This window comes from Ictalurus furcatus, chromosome 19 (assembly GCF_023375685.1).
Source record: "Ictalurus furcatus strain D&B chromosome 19, Billie_1.0, whole genome shotgun sequence".
Lineage (NCBI taxonomy): Eukaryota > Metazoa > Chordata > Actinopteri > Siluriformes > Ictaluridae > Ictalurus > Ictalurus furcatus.
Window position 1 is genome coordinate 24,268,200 of NC_071273.1, and position 7,500 is coordinate 24,275,699.

The window sequence follows — 7,500 nt, forward strand, 5'->3', positions numbered from 1 at the left end:
TATAATATAGTGTGCAGTATATAGTGTGCAGTGTGTAATATATAGTGTGCAGTGTATAGTGTGCAGTGTGTAATATATAGTGTGCAGTGTATAATATATAGTGTGCAGTATATAGTGTGCAGTGTGTAATATATAGTGTGCAGTGTGTAATATAGTGTGTAATATATAGTGTGCAGTATATAGTGTGCAGTGTAATATATAGTGTGCAGTGTGTAATATATAGTGTGCAGTATATAGTGTGCAGTGTGTAATATATAGTGTGCAGTATATAGTGTGCAGTGTGTAATATATAGTGTGCAATATATAGTGTGCAGTGTGTAATATATAGTGTGCAGTATATAGTGTGCAGTAATATAGTGTGCAATATATAGTGTGCAGTGTGTAATATAGTGTGCAATATAGTGTGCAATATAGTGTGCAGTGTGCAGTATATAGTGTGCAGTGTGTAATATATAGTGTGCAATATATAGTGTGCAGTGTGTAATATAGTGTGCAATATAGTGTGCAATATAGTGTGCAGTGTGCAGTATATAGTGTGCAGTGTGTAATATATAGTGTGCAGTATATAGTGTGCAGTGTATAATATAGTGTGCAGTATATAGTGTGCAGTGTATAGTATATAGTGTGCAGTGTATAGTGTGCAGTGTATAATATGCAGTGTATAATATATAGTGTGCAGTGTGTAATATATAGTGTGCAGTGTGTAATATATAGTGTGCAGTATATAGTGTGCAGTGTATAATATATAGTGTGCAGTGTGTAATATATAGTGTGCAGTGTGTAATATATAGTGTGCAGTGTGTAATATATAGTGTGCAGTGTGTAGTGTGCAGTGTATAATATGCAGTGTATAATATATAGTGTGCAGTGTGTAATATATAGTGTGCAGTGTGTAATATATAGTGTGCAGTGTGTAATGTGCAGTGTGTAATATATAGTGTGCAGTGTGTAATATATAGTGTGCAGTGTGTAATATAGTGTGCAGTGTGTAATATAGTGTGTAATATAGTGTGCAGTGTGTAATATAGTGTGCAGTGTGTTATATATAGTGTGCAGTATATAGTATGCAGTGTGTAATATATAGTGTGCAGTGTGTAATATATAGTGTGCAGTATATAGTGTGCAGTGTGTAATATATAGTGTGCAGTGTGTAATATAGTGTGCAGTGTGTAATATATAGTGTGAAGTATATAGTGTGCAGTGTGTAATATATAGTGTGCAGTGTGTAATATATAGTGTGCAGTGTATAATATATAGTGTGCAGTGTGTAATATATAGTGTGCAGTGTGTAATATATAGTGTGCAGTGTGTAATGTGCAGTGTGTAATATATAGTGTGCAGTGTGTAATATATAGTGTGCAGTGTGTAATATAGTGTGCAGTGTGTAATATAGTGTGTAATATAGTGTGCAGTGTGTAATATAGTGTGCAGTGTGTTATATATAGTGTGCAGTATATAGTATGCAGTGTGTAATATATAGTGTGCAGTGTGTAATATATAGTGTGCAGTATATAGTGTGCAGTGTGTAATATATAGTGTGCAGTGTGTAATATAGTGTGCAGTGTGTAATATATAGTGTGAAGTATATAGTGTGCAGTGTGTAATATATAGTGTGCAATATATAGTGTGCAGTGTGTAATATATAGTGTGAAGTATATAGTGTGCAGTGTGTAATATATAGTGTGCAATATATAGTGTGCAGTGTGTAATATATAGTGTGTAATATATAGTGTGCAGTGTGTAATATATAGTGTGTAATATAGTGTGCAGTGTGTAATATATAATGTGCAGTATATAGTGTGCAGTGTGTAATATATAGTGTGTAATATATAGTGTGCAGTGTAATATAGTGTGTAATATAGTGTGCAGTATATAGTGTGCAGTGTGTAATATATAGTGTGCAGTGTGTAATATATAGTGTTATATAGTGTGCAGTGTGTAATATATACTGTGTAATATATAGTGTGCAGTGTGTAATATATAGTGTGTAATATATAGTGTGCAGTGTGTAATATATAGTGTGCAGTGTATAATATATAGTGTGTAATATATAGTGTGCAGTGTGTAATATAGTGTGCAGTGTGTAATATATAGTGTGCAGTGTATAATATATAGTGTGCAGTGTGTAATATATAGTGTGCAGTGTGTAATATATAGTGTGCAGTGTGTAATATATAGTGTGCAGTGTGTAGTGTGCAGTGTATAATATGCAGTGTATAATATATAGTGTGCAGTGTGTAATATATAGTGTGCAGTGTGTAATATATAGTGTGCAGTGTGTAATGTGCAGTGTGTAATATATAGTGTGCAGTGTGTAATATATAGTGTGCAGTGTGTAATATAGTGTGCAGTGTGTAATATAGTGTGCAGTATATAGTATGCAGTGTGTAATATATAGTGTGCAGTGTGTAATATATAGTGTGCAGTGTGTAATATATAGTGTGCAGTGTGTAGTGTGCAGTGTATAATATGCAGTGTATAATATATAGTGTGCAGTGTGTAATATATAGTGTGCAGTGTGTAATATATAGTGTGCAGTGTGTAATATATAGTGTGCAGTGTGTAATATAGTGTGCAGTGTGTTATATATAGTGTGCAGTATATAGTATGCAGTGTGTAATATATAGTGTGCAGTGTGTAATATATAGTGTGCAGTATATAGTGTGCAGTGTGTAATATATAGTGTGCAGTGTATAATATATAGTGTGCAGTGTGTAATATAGTGTGCAGTGTGTAATATATAGTGTGAAGTATATAGTGTGCAGTGTGTAATATATAGTGTGCAATATATAGTGTGCAGTGTGTAATATATAGTGTGCAGTATATAGTGTGCAGTGTGTAATATATAGTGTGCAGTGTGTAATATATAGTGTGAAGTATATAGTGTGCAGTGTGTAATATATAGTGTGCAATATATAGTGTGCAGTGTATAATATATAGTGTGCAGTGTGTAATATATAGTGTGTAATATAGTGTGCAGTGTGTAATATATAGTGTGCAGTATATAGTGTGCAGTGTGTAATATATAGTGTGTAATATATAGTGTGCAGTGTAATATAGTGTGTAATATAGTGTGTAATATAGTGTGCAGTATATAGTGTGCAGTGTGTAATATATAGTGTGCAGTGTGTAATATATAGTGTGTTATATAGTGTGCAGTGTGTAATATATACTGTGTAATATATAGTGTGCAGTGTGTAATATATAGTGTGTAATATATAGTGTGCAGTGTGTAATATATAGTGTGCAGTGTATAATATATAGTGTGTAATATATAGTGTGCAGTGTGTAATATATAGTGTGCAGTGTGTAATATATAGTGTGCAGTGTGTAATATATAGTGTGCAGTGTGTAATATATAGTGTGCAGTGTGTAGTGTGCAGTGTATAATATGCAGTGTATAATATATAGTGTGCAGTGTGTAATATATAGTGTGCAGTGTGTAATGTGCAGTGTGTAATATATAGTGTGCAGTGTGTAATATATAGTGTGCAGTGTGTAATATAGTGTGCAGTGTGTAATATAGTGTGCAGTGTGTAATATAGTGTGCAGTATATAGTATGCAGTGTGTAATATATAGTGTGCAGTGTGTAATATATAGTGTGCAGTGTGTAATATAGTGTGCAGTGTGCAGTGTATAATATGCAGTGTATAATATATAGTGTGCAGTGTGTAATATATAGTGTGCAGTGTGTAATATATAGTGTGCAGTGTGTAATGTGCAGTGTGTAATATATAGTGTGCAGTGTGTAATATATAGTGTGCAGTGTGTAATATATAGTGTGCAGTGTGTAATATAGTGTGCAGTGTGTTATATAGTGTGCAGTATATAGTATGCAGTGTGTAATATATAGTGTGCAGTGTGTAATATATAGTGTGCAGTATATAGTGTGCAGTGTGTAATATATAGTGTGCAGTGTATAATATATAGTGTGCAGTGTGTAATATAGTGTGCAGTGTGTAATATACAGTGTGAAGTATATAGTGTGCAGTGTGTAATATATAGTGTGCAATATATAGTGTGCAGTGTGTAATATATAGTGTGCAGTATATAGTGTGCAGTGTGTAATATATAGTGTGCAGTGTGTAATATATAGTGTGAAGTATATAGTGTGCAGTGTGTAATATATAGTGTGCAATATATAGTGTGCAGTGTATAATATATAGTGTGCAGTGTGTAATATATAGTGTGTAATATATAGTGTGCAGTGTGTAATATATAGTGTGTAATATAGTGTGCAGTGTGTAATATATAGTGTGCAGTATATAGTGTGCAGTGTGTAATATATAGTGTGTAATATATAGTGTGCAGTGTAATATAGTGTGTAATATAGTGTGCAGTATATAGTGTGCAGTGTGTAATATATAGTGTGCAGTATATAGTGTGCAGTGTATAATATATAGTGTGCAGTGTGTAATATATAGTGTGTTATATAGTGTGCAGTGTGTAATATATAGTGTGCAGTGTGTAATATATAGTGTGTAATATATAGTGTGCAGTGTGTAATATATAGTGTGCAGTGTGTAATATATAGTGTGCAGTGTATAGTGTGCAGTGTATAATATGCAGTGTATAATATATAGTGTGCAGTGTGTAATATATAGTGTGCAGTGTGTAATGTGCAGTGTGTAATATATAGTGTGCAGTGTGTAATATATAGTGTGCAGTGTGTAATATATAGTGTGCAGTGTATTGTGTGCAGTGTGTAATATATAGTGTGCAGTGTGTAATATATAGTGTGCAGTGTATAATATATAGTGTGCAGTATATAGTGTGCAGTGTATAATATATAGTGTGCAGTGTGTAATATATAGTGTGCAGTGTATAATATATAGTGTGCAGTATATAGTGTGCAGTGTATAATATATAGTGTGCAGTGTGTAATATATACTGTGTAATATATAGTGTGCAGTGTGTAATATATAGTGTGCAGTGTGTAATATATAGTGTGCAGTGTATAATATATAGTGTGCAGTGTGTAATATATAGTGTGTAATATATAGTGTGCAGTGTGTAATATATAGTGTGTAATATATAGTGTGCAGTGTGTAATATATAGTGTGTAATATAGTTTGCAGTGTGTAACATATAGTGTGTAATATATAGTGTGCAGTGTGTAATATATAGTGTGCAGTGTGCAGTATATAGTGTGCAGTGTGTAGTATATAGTGTGCAGTATATAGTGTGCAGTGTGTAATATATAGTGTGCAGTGTGTAATATATAGTGTGCAGTGTGCAGTATATAGTGTGCAGTGTGTAGTATATAGTGTGCAGTATATAGTGTGCAGTGTGTAGTATATAGTGTGCAGTATATAGTGTGCAGTGTGTAGTATATAGTGTGCAGTGTGTAGTATATAGTGTGCAGTTTACATGTATAACTAGTGGAACAGTCATCCATGTGTTTTATACTATTAAAAACACTCCTATATACACTATGACCAAAAGTATGTGCACCCTTCCTAATGACAGTTCAGGTGTTTCAGCCACACCCATTGCTAACTGGTGAAAAAAATCCAGCAGTCTTCACAGACACACACTGGCATTAGAACGGCTCGTACAGAAGAACTCAGTGACTTTAAAAGGTGACATGGCCCTGGTGAGATTCCTGCCCTGTTAGATCTGCCTCGGTCGACTCTAAATGCTCTTACTGTGAAACGGAATCGTCGAGGAGCAACAAGAGCTCACCTGACCTCACAGAGCGGGGCTGCCGAGTGCTACAGCACACAGAGCGTAAATATCACCGTCCTCTGTTGCATCGCTCACTACAGAGCTCCAAACTGCCTCTTGAAGCAACATCAGCACAAGAACCGTGCATCAAGAACTTCATGAAACAGGTTCCATCATCAAGCAGCTGCACACAAGCTTAAGATCACTCTCCGTGCGTAATGCTAAGCGTTGGATGGAGTGGTTTAAAGCACCGACTCTGCAGCAGTGGAAATGTGTTCTCTGGAGTGATAAAATCAGACTTCACGATCTGGCAGTATGATCGAGTACGGGTTTGGCGGATGCCTGGAGAACGAGTACGGGTTGGGCGGATGCCTGGAGAACGAGTACGGGTTTGGCGGATGCCTGGAGAACGAGTACGGGTTGGGCGGATGCCTGGAGAACGAGTACGGGTTGGGCGGATGCCTGGAGAACGCTTCCTACTGGAATACAGTGTGCTAACATTATAGTGTGGTGGAGGTGGGACGATGGTAGGTCCGGGCTGTTTTTCAGGGTTTGGGCCCCTCAGATCCAGTGAAGGATAATGTTAATGAGTTTGGTGTGGAGGAACTCCAGTGGCATGCACAGATCCCTGACCTCAACCCCACTGAACACCAACTAGAAGGTTGACTGTGAGCCAGGACTCCTGGTTTAACATCAGTGCCTGATCTCTCTAACGCTCTTGCGGCTGAATGAGCACAAATTCCTACAGACACACTCCAAAATGTTGGGTTTCGGAATGAGATGTCCATCACACCTGTGTGAGCTCGTTGGTCAGGAAAAAGCGCGCGCGCGAGAGAGAGAGAGAGAGAGAGAGAGAGAGAGAGAGAGAGAGAGAGAGCTCTTATCAGACATCAGAAATATTCACATTACTGACACGCATCATGGCTCTTACAGAATAACGGTTTTTCTGTGTCTGAGAAACCAGAAGCTTTGAGTTTATGCAAGACTGACGTCTGATGTTTTAACACTTGAGTGAAATCAGATTACAATTTAAAAAAAATGACAGAAAGAAGGAACGAGGGAGAAAAAGAGGAACTAAAAACTCCCTGAACACTGAACCACTGACTCACTGGTTCATTTCCCAAACTATAACCCTCTCTGTAATTTCACAAAACAACAACCTGTCTGTCTGACCATCCATCGATCTCTCAGTCTGTTTCTCTCTGTCCTTCTGTCTACCCGTGTCTTTACCCGTCCATCCATCCGTCCATCTCTATATGCAATCAGTCCATTTGTCTACATACCCATCTGTCTGACCAATAATCCATCTGTCTGCTTATCTCCCAGTCATCTGTTTTATCAGTCCCCCTATACATCATCAGTTCATATATTTATCCCTTTATCTGTCCGGTTTCAATCAGACCATATATCCATCCATCCATCCTTCTACGTACTCGTCTGTCCAACGATCCATTTGTCTGTCTATCCCTCTGTATACCTCTCTACCATTCTCATCCATCATAGATCAGTTAGTTCATCTGTACATCTACCTGCACACCTATCCTTCTACCTACCTCTGCATCTATCCACCCCTTATCCATCATTTAATCCATCCATCTCTCCGTCTGTACTACCTGGCCGTCATCTTTCTACAAGTCCATTTATCAGACAGAAAGGGCAGTGGTGGCCTCGTGGGTAAGGTGTTGGTCTACTGCTCAGACGGTTGTGAGTTCAAACCCCAGCACCGCCAAGCTGGACTTTTGGGCTCTTGAGTGAGGCTCTTAACCCTCAATTGCTCAGATGTATGAACGAGATAAATGGGCGTCTGACAAATACCGCAAATGTAATCTGTG

General features: G+C 36.9%; 1 protein-coding gene across 4 annotated transcripts in view; it reads right to left on the bottom strand.

Annotated features, from left to right (window-relative positions):
• kdm7aa (lysine (K)-specific demethylase 7Aa) overlaps window positions 1-7,500 on the bottom strand; it is a 24,341-nt gene that overhangs the window by 13,236 nt on the left and 3,605 nt on the right. The gene's annotated exons all lie outside the window — the stretch shown is intronic.